The sequence below is a fragment of the Sparus aurata genome, chromosome 9 (genome assembly GCF_900880675.1).
Source record: "Sparus aurata chromosome 9, fSpaAur1.1, whole genome shotgun sequence".
Lineage (NCBI taxonomy): Eukaryota > Metazoa > Chordata > Actinopteri > Spariformes > Sparidae > Sparus > Sparus aurata.
The window spans coordinates 8,697,032-8,711,993 of record NC_044195.1 but is presented as its reverse complement, the minus strand read 5'-3'; positions in this window follow the sequence as shown (position 1 = coordinate 8,711,993).

Below are 14,962 nucleotides of genomic sequence, written 5' to 3'. Positions count from 1 at the left end.
CGGCCTTGCTGGGTAACATGCGCGGTAAAACATGTACTGAAGGTAACCAGTGGAGAAGCAAATAAAGCTCTTCATGCAGCAAAGGAAAGACAATTTGAAGCTTGTGAGGAACTATCCGTAGCTCTGTTATTCTACCCCTGTCTAAATTGACAAAGCTATTTTTGTGAAACGCAGAGTAACATTTGTCACGTGTAAAAAACATCAAAACAAGACACAAAGTGGGAACAAAAGCAGCTGGTAGTCTTCCTTCTCCCACGTTAAAGATTTAGTTAAGACAGAGCACTAAAGTCTCCCTCGTTGGTGTCAGCTGTTTCCCGTCGGCTTCAAAATGGGCTTAATTGGCTCATCCACAGCTGTGCGGCTAGATATGCTCAATCACATTCATACAGGTGTTCAGCACGGACATTACAACAGGACACTCCTGACAGCTGAATGCTGATTAAGCTCGAGCTGACATCATATGCTGCCGTAGCTCTCCCTGTCACCGCGACCTCCTCCTTCCTCCAAGCGTTTGCTATAAATGGCAAATTCCTTGACCTAATGTCTCTGACTAGAATATACATCACACCCTTTGTGCATATACATGAAAGCCTCTGAAATAAGACTTTGAAAATATTGAAAGGTTGCATGTAGCACGTAAGGTTCAAGGTTCAGAGTGATTTATTTGTAATTATACAACACAGGGTTGCATAACGCAATGCTACACCAACGTAAAACACACTATATAGTCCAGTAATTTAGGCTCTAAACATATATACATAAACGCACATATACCTAGGAAATAATATGGTTTTCATCTTGACATTTAACGTTTGACATCAGGTATGAGCTGTCCATCAACTTTCACTGCATTTGATCACCATGCATTAATGACATCAATGACAACGCTATAGTTCTGGGCTCTGCCGGCTCGGAACATGGTACACCCATCGAGCTCATCGGCTCGATCCTGGATGTCTCAGTAACAAAGTGGGCAAAACAGTCTCTGCTTTGAGATTGTTTGACCAGCCTGAGTTCCATTTCATTTTGCTGAGACAGGACATTAGCCAGGAGCAGCTCCTACACCAAGCTGAAACAGCATTCTCCCCACTCCCTCCCTCCATGGATGGTTGGTCAAAAGATGGGGTGATCATCGCAAAGTCCGCTGCTCTTAATCCAAATCCTGTGCTTTCTCCTACCATGCTGATTTGTGTTTTGTTCTGCCATAGGCAATATGTCTTTCAGTGACAGAAGCCAAAAGATTATTTATATTTACAAAAACAAAAATGTATCTGAATTTGAAGGATCTACCAGCCGGGGCGTCTGCAAGAGAATACAATACAGCCCAGCCTAGACAGACAACATGATAAATATCAGCTTTCCTCTGTAAATTATTCGAGGCGATAAACATATCAGCAGGGTAAGGAGTCAGTGTCAGGGTATTTTCATGACTATCTTGAGAAATGTTCATTATATCATTAGATGTATGATTCTGTTTGTCAGTTGCTGGACAGCTGAAGATAGAATAACTGCCAGATATTCCACTGTATATTGTTCTGAACATTAACATTTGGAGAGTCCGCCTTAAAGATCAGATTAGATAAACAAATCGGATTTTCTGGCTGCCTGCTCCCTCGTACAATATTTAGAATGTGTCAGTAGAGATAAAAGAATCCCACCTGCTTGCTTTGGCAGCGGCGCGGCTGAACTTTTAGCCGGAGGGTAAAACCTGAACCTCAGAGAGTAAAAAAGTTTGGACACTGTCAGAGAGGAGAGGGCTGATCAGAGATGAGAGAGAGCAGGTAGTATGAAAAGAAAACAAAAAGAGGGGGCACCAAAGACAAAGCACGAGGAAGGTTTGTGGACAGAGGGAGGTCTGTGTAATAGTTTTATTGAGTTAATCGCGAGTGAGACATCAGCTATGGCCAGAGGCGGCGATGCCACAATCTGCTTTTTGTGGCCTGTGATTCCAGGCCGCAGGAACGCCAGCTCACAGCCATGAAAGAATAGACAACTTCAATTGAGTTATTGGACTGCAGAGCGAGAGAGGTTTTAACTTAATTAAACACTAATATGAAGCAGTCAGTGCCTCTCCCCCTTTACTTTTCAAGGGGGCTTTCATGTGTGCGTGAATTGTGTGTGTGTGTGTGTGTGTGTGTGTGTGTGTGTGTGTGTGTGTGTGTGTATGTGTGTGTGTCTGGCTGGAGGTGAAGTTTGTGAGCATGGACCCCCCTGGAGTCTCCAATACTGGCCAAGTCAGAGGTGTTATTAGATGAGGATAGAAAGATTAGTGTGTGTGTGTGTGTGTGTGTGTGTGTGTGTGTGTGTGTGTGTCTGTGTGTGTGGTGCTGTGTGTGAGTGTGTGTTTTGATAACATTAGTCTGATAGGATTAGTCAGAGGCCACAGGGTTTGTGTGTGTGTGTGTGTGTGTGTGTGTGTGTGTGTGTGTAGCTGAGCCCAAGTCAAGAAAATGTATTTTATGAAGGAAAAAGCATTTTAAAAAAACACATTTATGATATTTGACATCAAATCAAATGTAAAATGTTGCATTCAGACATCAGTGAACATTAGTGAAGTTGGTGTAAACACTCCGACTCTCTCACACACAAAGGCATACACTATATGTCCAAAAGTATGTGGACATGTGATGGAACTCTTACCATACATGACAGTGGCTCTGTAGAGAAAGAACGGTCCTTGAAGAAGTGATTTTCACAGTTTTTACTGGCCTGCACAGAAAGCTGACCTCAGCCCAGTCCAACACTGGAACGCCATCTGAGAGCCAGACCTCATCACACAACATCAGTTTTGGAACGGTAAGGTTCTTCTGGCTGAATGGGGAACAAATGCCTTCCTTCCGGGTTCCAGAAATCAGAGGACTGGAGACTGATAGCAGCAGATGACCTTGGACCTTGGATTGAGATGTTCAACAATGTATGAATCTTTCACATGTCTACATACTTTTGGCCAGATAGCAAAGAACCCTGTGTGATGAATCAGAATTTGGGCTGCAGCAATTATTTTCATTTTCGAGTATTTTCCTGATTAATCAATAGTTTTTTTTTGTGAAGATTAACATATTCACAGGTTGGAATCAGATCAGATGTAGTTTCCTGTAAAGCCTCTCCTTCATTTATCATTATATGAGAGGACAACTTACAGCGTAGCTGCACCACGTAGACGTTTCACCATCCGCTGCCACAGACAAAGGCTCCTATCAGGTTCACATAGTGCCTGTCTAACAAATCAATCATGAGTGGTGCTCAGTGTTTTTCAATATGTAATCGTATATCACTTTGCCTGTCATTACATGAAAGGAATGCCGTTTACATCAACCTCCCCTAAATCTCCCTAGATTAGCCAGATGCCAGGAGGCTGTTTGGCGGTGTGGACTAAGGCAGCAGGTTATGTTTGGACTGATGTTAAAAGACTGGGTGGGTTGATTGGTTGGTCAGTGGTGTGTGTGTGTGTGTGTATGTGTGTAACTGGCAGGAGGTCCAGTTATTGACAGAGGGATTACGGCGAGCTCGGAGTTCAAGCCTCTGTGCTGACAGACAACTTGCCCCAGAGAGTCGACACACACTCTGGAGACACACGCCGCCTGCGCCCTCGCTGACACTGATGTGTGTGTTTTTATCCAGGTGACGGTGGGGCAGCACTTCAGGGCTGCCTTTATCAAGTTTGTCAATGTCCCGTTGTAATTTGATGACATCAAATAACTGCAGCGATCATGCCACAGGCCTCTGGAGATGCACACCGCGTCTATGTTAAGATTTCCTGATATCCACAGAGGGGTCTTTTTTCAGCTTTGGGTCAGGCTTGAAAGGCCAGTCTGTGTGAAATCAAAGTGGATCTTGCAAAAAATGTCTGGAGGAATTGCTTTCTTAAGTCTCCATAATGTAATCTCTACATGAGAATTGCTGTTAGAAAACCAGTGGGATTCAAGTAGTCTGAATGAATTTGAGCCGACTCGGTGGGAAACTGCGTGAAGTTCACCGCTACCAAAAGTGAACCTCTGCTCTCACATACACATAAATTGTGGTAAGCCATGCCAAGATATTGGTATATGAGTTAAAGAGCAATATAGAGTGATACTTCACTGAGAAACAAAATACTGCAGTGTTTATTCCCCTAAATGAAATGATTGACAGCTCACTATTCTTTCTGGGTGGTCTCCAGGCGGCGGCGGCGGTGGTTCCAGTAGTGGGGGTGAGGGGGCTGACAGGCCCGATGTTAACCCCTCCGCCATTTTTCATCCCTCGTTTTTTCCCCACACAGAACTTTAAAGAGAGCAGCCACATGACCGATGTCATGTGTCTGCTCTTCAGCCCCAGAGGCGATTCTCACATGTTCAGAATCTAACTCCTTTAAGAGACACGCTGCCCTCTTTAAAGATTTCACTCCTTTCCTCTGTGGGATATTATGACAGGTTTTAACATGGTTCACCCTGGAGTCACAGGCGACCCCGCTTGGCTCGGAGCCCATTATTGAAGAATAGTTTAAAAACTAAGAAGGCTGAAGGCTTTAACAGAGTTTAAGACTACATTCATCGGGTTTGTGACACGTTTTATGGGTGATTCTTTGAGTTTCCAGATTATTTAGGATTAATAATTGTTGTAATGTTGGTAAAAATGTGGGTTAAAACCTGGAGTTGGTCATAGGCAACTTTTGTTTTATCTAACAATATGGCAACAGCAATAGTGTTGTATCAGCAACACCAAGTCCCTATTTGCCACATAGGGACGTGGATTATTATATGGACTTAACCTATTTTGCAACATCAAATTACAGGTATGTTATTCTGAGTAAATTGAAACAGGTAAATGACCTGGTAATAACTCACCCCGTGACAAAGTGAAGTTAGTTCCATAGCCCACAAAATATTTCTGGAGCTTCACAGTAAACAACTGACATAGATGAGGACTTTAAAACTTAATAAACAACCAAAACAAACATAGAATGTCTCCATACACCTCGGCTGGTCTAATCCAGGTCTCCAGAAGCCCAGAGATCCCAAATTGATTTGAGAATGTGTTATTTACGCCATTTTTAAAGCTAATATCTTCACTGTACCTGCTAAAGCCAGGCTCACACTACAGGAGTTTTAGAATCCTATAACCGACTGTAATCTCCATAGACACTCTTCTCTGATCTCAAACCTGCACGCACTACAGGACTTGAATATAACAGAGCATCTTACAATACAGGAAATAAGCTCACATGATCTCAAATGTAAATGAATGGAGATAAGTGGCTGCAGTAACGTTGATACATTGTAGTGTAAAAACAAAAGCAGAAGAAACGAGTCAGGAAAAAGTGACACGATGACAATAGTGTTCAGATTTTAAATACTAAATATCAATCACGTTTGATATTTATCATAGGTAAACTGTAAATCTGTAAACCCCTTCTATTATATGATAAATCTGGGTTGACCGGGAGCGACCCAGCTCTCCACCCAGATTTCTCCCATTGTCAGGAGGGGCGAATCTGGTTAAATCTGCCCAAGGGTCCTGTAGTGTGAGCCTGGCCAAGGACAAAGGTGATTGCACATGTGGGTGCGCAAGCTCGCCCCACGAGCTCACCCATGCATCAAGGGTCTAAATAACGTCTTTCCACTTTAATTTGGGATGTCCGGGCTTCCTGAAAGTTGGACTACACCAAACGAGCTGTATGGGGCCATTTTATGTTTGTGGTTGTTTTTTATTATTTTTCATTTTAAGGCAAGTCTCGAGCTACTCCACTGTAGGTTATCGTCGCAATGCTGTTTTGATGTGAAGCTTCATAAATGTTTTGTAGAATATGAAACTTGATGAACTGTTCCTTTAAGCTGACTCTCAGTCATGCTACAGGCAGATATCATTATCACCTCGAAGAAGCCTTCGTGGTTTTGCCTGGGCCCAAAAGTCTCACCGTTTTCATTGTGAGTTGAGTCAATAAGCTAACGTTTCACTCCAGTTGAGATGTTTTCATTCTGTTGCAATGCATCTTTTCGTTTGTGTTGTATTGAATAGTCCCCCCAGGAATCCGCGATTCCGCGATCGCGGAAATTACCGCAGATTTCTCGTCCGTCCGCGGATTCAAAGACCTTCCGCGGAATATCACATTTTGCATGTAGTTTTCATCCCGGTCGCTGTCAGATAGACTGAGCTCTAGACTCACAGTAGAAATACACTACTCACTGCATCCGGTGGACGCAGGAAACGTTTACAAAAGAAAAAACGGTTTATAATTTGGACTCGATTGCACATCAAGTCAGCATTTCATTGCTGTAGCTGAATGTTTACATTTACTATCTGCAGTATGCAGTAGGCACGTTCTGTTCCTAAACCTTCACCCATAGTTTGGTGAAAAGTTTTGAACTTTTTATGTTGTAAAAATCTGCCCAACAGGGACAAAGAAAATGTTGATGTTGATTATTTTAAAACCAGTAATAGTAGGTTCCACAATGTTTTACAGTGTTCTGGTATTGCAATTCATTTCACAAGAGAATATTGAATTCATTATTACATTAAAAAAGTATGTTTTTTTAATGTTTGCTGAATTTTATCAATCAAGCCGCGGAATCAATAATTGCTCTCCGCAATTTTTTTTTCTCTGCAGATTCCTGGGGGGACTAAAATCACAATAGCACATCCTTGGCTGTGGTTGCTGAGAGAGCAGAGAGTTTAACTTTCTCCCTCCATATGTCCTCAACTCTATCATCAGTTTTAACTGGCAGCCATCTCACCTCAAGCTCACGTCTTGCTGCAGGCTAATAACCGTGTCACTGCTAAAGGCTTAAAACAGTCATTGACCTGCTGACCTTTAAGTGTCACACCTCATCCAGATGTGGGTCTTTACCACCAACCAGACTTCACAGGCATTCTTCAGAGTGCTTCTCATTTTGTCTGTGGTTCCTAGTCCACAGTAGTTTTGACACCTTGATCCAATGCTAGACAAAACACAGAGCCTTGGACACGGCTGCAGGGATGAACTGCTGATCATGTCTGCCTGAACGTTCAGGAGGATGTTTGGGTCAACAGAGTGAGAGGACCTCCCCGCTGAAGGCAGTAATTGGCTGTTTGTTTGGGTTTCTGTTGTACCACCAAGGAGCAACCACACTTAGTCAACCTAAAGACAGAGGCAGTGTGGGTATCTGAGTTTTAAAGGACAGGTGGGTTTTTGAAAACAGTATTTTTTGCATGGAATGGAAACCAAGCAGGGTGGCAGTTTTCTGTGGCACATGGATCAGTTTTACTACTGCTATTTAACACTCGATCTTTTTAATTACTGCTTTGCCAAAATTGTAGCTTGATGGTGGTTACATAGACCCCACTGAGTGTCTTCCATCTGTGATATGTATTCTTGTGTGTATTTACATCAACTTTTTTTACGATACGTATTGAGCGTCATATGGACACCCTTTGCCCATTAACTGCAAAAAACAGTGGTTAGAGCCACCGTGAAGTCACCCATAGTTTTTGAGAGCCAGAATGAGGCTCAAATGAGGCTGTTCAGGCCTGTGTCTGTGTCTGTGTTCAGCTTTGGTTCTGACCAGTGTAGCACTCAAACTATTTCTTTTCTGGTGTCCTTAAGTGTATTTTTTTTCCGTTGTTGCAGACAGGTTAAGAAGTGGAGTGAAGTAAATCTGCTTTTAATACCAAAAGTAAAAAAAAAAAATCACCTATGAACTGTCCTTAACTGCGGGTGTTTATTCCTCCAGAGGCTGTGGGCTCTGTCCACTGCTGTCTCTTCCAGAACTCACCAGCTCCAGCAGCTGTCTGCCAGTTGACACTAACAGGTTCTCTCATTAATCCAAAACACCGGCGTTTGTCCCTCCACTCAGGTCTGTTGGTCCATATTAACCACAAAGACGTATTACTCACAATATAAATTCTCCAAAAGGCACCAACACCACAAACAGACATGCCCGCAAGTCAAGTTCAGTGACTGGAATTAGCTGAGGTGAAGCTGAGCAGACAGCACAGCAGGCTGTCACTCAAAGAAGCCTTGATACAATTCAAAAGTGATTCAAAGTGAATTTTATAAAAAGTTACCCCCCCTTTTTGTGTGTGTGTGTGTGTGTGTGTGTGTGTGTGTGTGTGTGTGCATATATTGTTGTAATTTTTCTACCAGTTTACCTCATCAGAGAAACATTCACCCGTCCGATCATGTGACTGTTTTAATAATGTGTGTTCCCTTTATTACTTATCATCAAGATCTAATACATTTACAGCGTTGACTGTAAACCAGATACAACATGTAGGCTATACAAGGGAACACACAGTGAAGAAAAAGAAGAAAAGAAGAATCTAAAGGCTGAGGGGGGACAAAGATAAAAAAAAAAAATCTAAACACACATCAAGCTGTTACAGTGAGACTGTTTTCATGTGTACGTAGGATGGCGTTGTTGAGCATCCCTCAAGAGAGTTACTACGGAAACGTCACTACTACCAAAATGATTAGTTTCATGTGCCATAAGGTGAGCCTGGTGTTTTCCATAAAACTAGATGTTTCAGGTGAAGAAGATTTGCAGTACTTTAGGTCTTTAAACGTGACTCTGATTTGCATTCGGTGCTCAAAAACTGCAGCTAGACCAGCTGTGAGCTGAACTCAAATGTCACTGTACCACAAAACATTCAAATGTAATTTTCAGTTTGTCTAAGTGAGGACAACCCTTTTGCCTGTATTTGTTTTTATAAAATGCATTTCTGTGATCATTCAAAATATTAATGATCCAAACTTGCGTGTTTCCATCTCGACTCAGATTTTTTTTTTTTTAACCACACTGCTCAAAACCTCTGAGTATTTTCAAATGATTACTGGAAGATTTATGACAATGTCAGTGCGTGGATGAAACTTTTGACTGGTTCGATGTGTGTGCAGAATATTTATGATGTGTGCCTCCAGATTTGTGGAATTACATGAAGTAAGTAAACTCTGCAGGCCAATTGTGCTGTCGGTGTTTATGGATTTTCACAGGAAACACCGTAAAAGTAAATAGTCGAAGGTTTTCAGGGGAAAATGTGAGTTGAAACTCTCCAGCAGTGACAGTGGAACGGTCCCGCCTGGCGTTCTCTGCTCGTGGTTTTCACTATTATTCATGAACAAATAGTTTCTGTCCATGGCTTTCTTTGCAGTATGGATTAAGTTAGTGTTTTTTCTCACACAGGAAATTGCAAGTCTGTCAGGGGGATTGTGGGTCAGCCTCCTGCTCATAAATCAGGGCTCTAACTGTGACCACGCACTAACTCTTCATGCTACATGAAATGCTTCTTCTCCCTTTAATTTGTTGTTAGACAAACTGTTATTTTTGGGCAAATTGTGCCACATTCAAATTTTTTAAAAGTCCTAAAACTCGTTTCAAGCAACATTCACATTACCCAAGGCTGACTTCAGTGTACTTCTGCAAATTGACTCTATTTTTCTGTTTAATGATCTCTGATGAATCGGACATTTCAGACTCTCAATGGGTTGAATGTTTATTGGCCTTAAATTCCATTGTTAATTTATTTTTATTTTTTTTATTCAAAGCTGAATACAAACCACAACTCCAAGATTTTCCAGTTTAACAATCAGTGTTTGCTAATCCTCATTTATACCACGGTGTATTAATGACATAATAACACAGATTATAGCTCCGGCACACATTCGGTTCCATGTCATTTCATCGTTCAGCCAGCACCACCCTGTAAATCCCCCAGCAGAGTGCCGTTGTTAAAGTGTTTTTGGAGCAAAGCTGGGGCAGAACGAGTCGGCTCGATCTTGTATTTATTTTCTGTGTTTAATTGGACAAATGAATCGCATTCCAGCCGGGGAGCATAGTGGCATTATTGTTCTCAGAGAATAAACACAGAAGGGTCCTGCGTGGACTATAAAACTCTAGAATAAACAGGTCTCTCAAAGCCCAGTATTGAATGTCTGTTTATGACTTGTAATATGAAGTGCGGAGCTCTAAAATCACTAATTACATCAGCTATGTGGATTTCTGGGGAGAGCTCTTAAAAGGGGTATTGGTGGCTCTGAGTGTGTGTGTGTGTGGGTTCGTGTGTGTGTGTGTGTGTGTGTGTTCAGGCTCATACAGACTAATATGTCTAGTTCTTGTGCCCTTTTTGGCTGTCTCGTGTCAAAATGAATATTTTGGTCCATTTGCTCGGTTAACTTCATGCCTCTGTGTGTGCTGTGGTATTACGAGCCTACGTGTGTTGTGCACATGTGCACACGTATGTGTGTGTGGTTCGTAACAGCCCACAGAGGGCTGACCTCGGTGCAGCGCGGGAGGAAAAAACTGGTTTCCTCTCCCCTGATCTCTGCAGACTCTGGTTATTAAAACATGTTTCGCTCTTCCGCTGAGATGAGAGGAGGTGAGCTGCTGACCCCCTCAACACGTGCTACCAACACTTTTTCAGCCGACAGCGCCTTTAAAACCTGACATGGAAAGGATATAGGTTATACAGGAAAAAGACTTAATTATTTTTTATTGATTGATTTGATCGGTTTCTTTCCGGGTTGATTGCATTTCTGGAATTTAATTGAAAGGATTTTTTCACTAAGAAACAAAGACCTTGTCTCACCTAAATGTAGTCAAGTGCACCAAGTTCTTGGACAAAATAAACAATTAACCACATTTAAGTCCTCACATCGTATCTTTTAGATGTTGACCATTTCAGTACAAATCTCCTGCATCTGCATTCAGCCTACCTGTGTATGAAGAAATCAGCTGCAAGAGAAGACAAACAAGCATCAAGGAATGAAGTGTGAAACGTCTGAGGACAGCTGAGGGCTGGAAAAAAGCCCAGAGAACGCAGAGAAAGGAAACATTCATGGCCGTATGTGTGCAGCTATGCAGTTCAGTTGGTGGCCAGTCAGTCCTGGCCTCCTCCACATGTACCATCACCTCATCACTCACCGGCCTGCCTGGACGCCCAGCGGCTGCACCCTCCTCCCGCCGCTGCTGCTGCTGCTGCTGCTGCTGGAGCAGCCACATTACAGAATGAGCCACCACCTCATATCTCAGTACAGGTACGGGCTCATTCATGAGTGCTGGACACAGATTTAACACGAGGCCCGTCGGAGGCATGAGTGGTGGCCTGGCAGGATGATGGACGGCCTGCCTGTCGGTCGGAGCTGTTCTGCTGTCTGACTGGACGCCTTTTGACCGTGCTGAGGTCATGGCAGACAGATGAAGCAGAATGTGCTGCTGGGAAACGTTCCTGGACATTAGAAGCTGGTTTGATTCGATCTATTTTTAGGGTTACATGAAATGAATTTGTGGCTGCCACATGGGAAGATTTATCACTTGAGATGCAGTGAGAATGTGGAGATTGAATCACTTCACTTCACACAGCTACAGCACACTGCCAACTGAGTTCAGTTTTTTTTAAGTAATTTAAAATTAAATTTGCATAGGGGAGATCATTCCCGGAAATGTAAAGCTATTATTTATAGTTATTGTTATTCTAGCTTTGGGCTCTCACAGGATTACATGAGTTCAGAAGGTCAGAGGTCACCGCTATCGCAGTTAACCGAAGAAGGTCAAATATATACTTGAAATAAAAAATGCACTTTTTGAACTTTTTTCGGACTGCATACTTTGACCTAACTGCTACTGTTCTTAAAGCTACAAAATGTTATGGATGAATTTGTAATGCTTACTTCTGTTAAGCATGAATGTCAACATTTGCATTCATCTGAAGAAGACCTGCAACTTCAAAAATGTGTTTAAACACATTTAAGCATTTAAAGCACAATAGTATTTTTGTTTTTGTTAAAAAAAAATACAGTGAAAAGTGCAAAACCAACGATGTGCTGGTTGACCTCTAATTACTTTCCTCAGAATGTGGTGCTTCTGTTGGGGACTATTTTCATCTGTCGATTAAAACTTGATTATTCACAATCAATCAGTGTTGCTACATGCTGTGCTACTGTGTATTTCTACTGTAGTAGTACCATTGTATAAATGTAATATTCTTTATTCTTAATTTGTGTTATATTCTAACACAGTAAACCCTAAATCACTACTATCATTGATAATTATAATAATAACAATAATAATAACAGTAATATTATTATTGTTATTATTATTATTATCATAATAATAATAATAATAATAATAATGATGATGATAATCATAATGATAATGATAATAATAATAATAATAATGATAATGATAATAATAGTAATAATAATAATAATAATAATGATAATAATAATAATAATAATAAAAATGAAAGTCACTTTATTTGTAGAGCACCTTTAACCACAGAGTTTACGAAGTGCTTTGACAGACAAAGCAAAAGCATGTTACTCAGGAAGACCATATCACAGAATAAACAGTCAAACCAAACAGAAAGAAGCCCAGACTAAATGCAAAACACAAAATCAGTCAAATAAAAATAAGATAAGTAAAAGGAATAAAAGTGATTTAAAAACGTTTTTTTTTTTTTAAAAAGCAGAGGACGATAAAAAGATGACATCACAGAAAAGGAATTGGAAACAGATCAGATGAGCAGGGACAGAGTGGAAGTCACTGATTCTCCGAGCTTTATCTCCTCGGGTAGCTCGTTCTAAAGTCGATGGGCTCTGATGGTGAAGGCACGTCACAGTTAGATTCGAGCCTTGACTTTTGGAACGACCGGAAGGCCTCCTGAGGACCTCCAGCTGCAAACAGGCTCATATGGGGTCGACATTTCTCCAGACAGGCTTTAAAAGTGATCAGTAAAATCTTAAAAACAATTCTGATGTGGACAGGGGAGCCAATGAAAAGACGCCAGGACAGCAGTGATGTGATGTCATCAGTTAGAACCAGTAAGAAAATGGGCTGCTGCATTCTGGATGAGTCAGAGGTGGGAGGGAGATGGAGTTACAGCCGTCGAGTCGAGAAAAGATGAGTGCAAGGGTTTGGGACTTTTTCCAGGTCAGGTCAACTAGCAGCCCGTGGGACACATCAGTCAACAGGCCTCATCCCAGTGGCTCAACATACATACATCTGATGTATGGAAAAAAAATAAAAAATAAATGTATGTATATATATATATATATATATATATATATATATATATATATATATATTTACATATACATATATATATGTATGTATATATATGTATGTACTGTATATATATATATATGTGTATATATGTATATGTGTGTGTGTGTGTGTGTGTGTCTCCCACATACATTCCTGTAGCTGCGATCATGTTGTAACAATGTGATTTTTTATTATATTAATTTACATTTCTTTTAAACTTGGGAAATAATGTTTTAAAATGTTTTCAATATTCTGCTGACTGGACCATTTACTGCTTTAAAACCTGGCAGAGCTGAATTTCTAATTGAGCAGCTGCCTTTAATGGTTATAATTTTAAAACCCACACAATAAGATGCCTTTTTTTTATTGACATGTTGCACGTCGACGGTGGGTAAAATGATATTTATTGATATAGCATGGACACATACCAACACACCTATGGGCTCCTCTATCACTCAGCTTCAGTAAGCCAGTGTTAGAGTTGTTGTGCAGAGAGCTGCTGTAACAGGAGGCCTGTCACTGCCAACAACATCTATCTCAAGTATGGGTCATACACATTTATAGCTCGTATCACATTCACCGGCTATAGACACCACCAAATCAAGTCAGCAGCCGTGAGACCATCGTATATAATGTCATGCAGACCATATGATGACAGACTGTAGTAGTGGAGACCACATAAAGCAACACTATCTCCTGTCCATCAAGATGTAATGTAAATGCCGGCTGTGACATGAACATCATACTGTGTGGTAGAGGCACAGCACATTCTAGGAACTAACACTCACTGCCTGGTAACTCCTTACCTTCTAAACCGCAGTAAACTATTCAATAACTACTATTTTTTGTATTATCATTATCACAAGCAGTAAGCGCTGGTTAAACAATAAGTAAAGAGCACCACCTTTTAAACTCCAAACTTTAGTGTCAGTGACAGAAAATCATTGTGAAAGACAGACGGTGTTGTAGGAGCGCTCACACATGGCCCCAAGCCCATCAGCACTAGAAGTGCCTGTGATGCCATCAGTGGGTATCAGTGCAGAGAGGACTATCCTGCCAGAGTATCTCTGACTTGTGGCCAGCAGCCAGCGCTGGACTCTCTACCGTCATGTGGCTGAGCGCTGCAGCAGGTGGTGTGTCAGCACCGAACATGGAGTCCAGACACCAGAGGGTGCAGTCTGGAACCAGTTTAAGAAAAGACAAGACTGCCATCCAGTGACTCAACAGCAGACTGTTCAGTGTCCTGATGGTTATTCATACTCTTAGTAATTTCACTATGAAGCAGCACTGGAATGCAACCAAGTGCATTTGCTCTAATACTATACTTAAGTACATTTTACAAGTTAATTAGATCAAGCAAACACTGAATCTGATAATAGTTCAAATGCTTAATATCAAATCTGATAGTCGCTGTTGTTACACAGTGTATGAATACACCTCAATATATGTATAATTTACTTTCAATAATTAAGTACATTTATCACCCTAAATCAGATACTGTTGGTATTTTAACAAATATCTCTACTTTAAGTCAAGTAGGACTCTGGGGTTCTTTAAACAACACTGCCACTAAGATCAAAACAATGAAACACATGTTGTCTTTGACGGTATATTGTGAATGTGTGTGACTGGACTGTGTCGTGCCTGAACAACAGAATAAATATGCTGAAATGTGTTGAATTTAAATGTAATGGAAAATCTTCTTAAGACTTTCAGTCATAAATTAAGATGTTTCTAATTTCCTACTAGTGCAAGCCTACACATAAACGGAATGAAATGTCCATGATGTGTTCCATGTGATTGGTGCCTAAAACCGTATCCGTACTGTCAGCACACTGGGTCATTAGGTGATCATATGTTCCTGGTTTACATGTGTTAACAACTGAAACATAGCTAAAGTTTATTTAAAAAAAAAAAATCACTTGAAGTTAAAATCCAACATCAAGCTGCTGAACAGGAGCCTTTAAAGG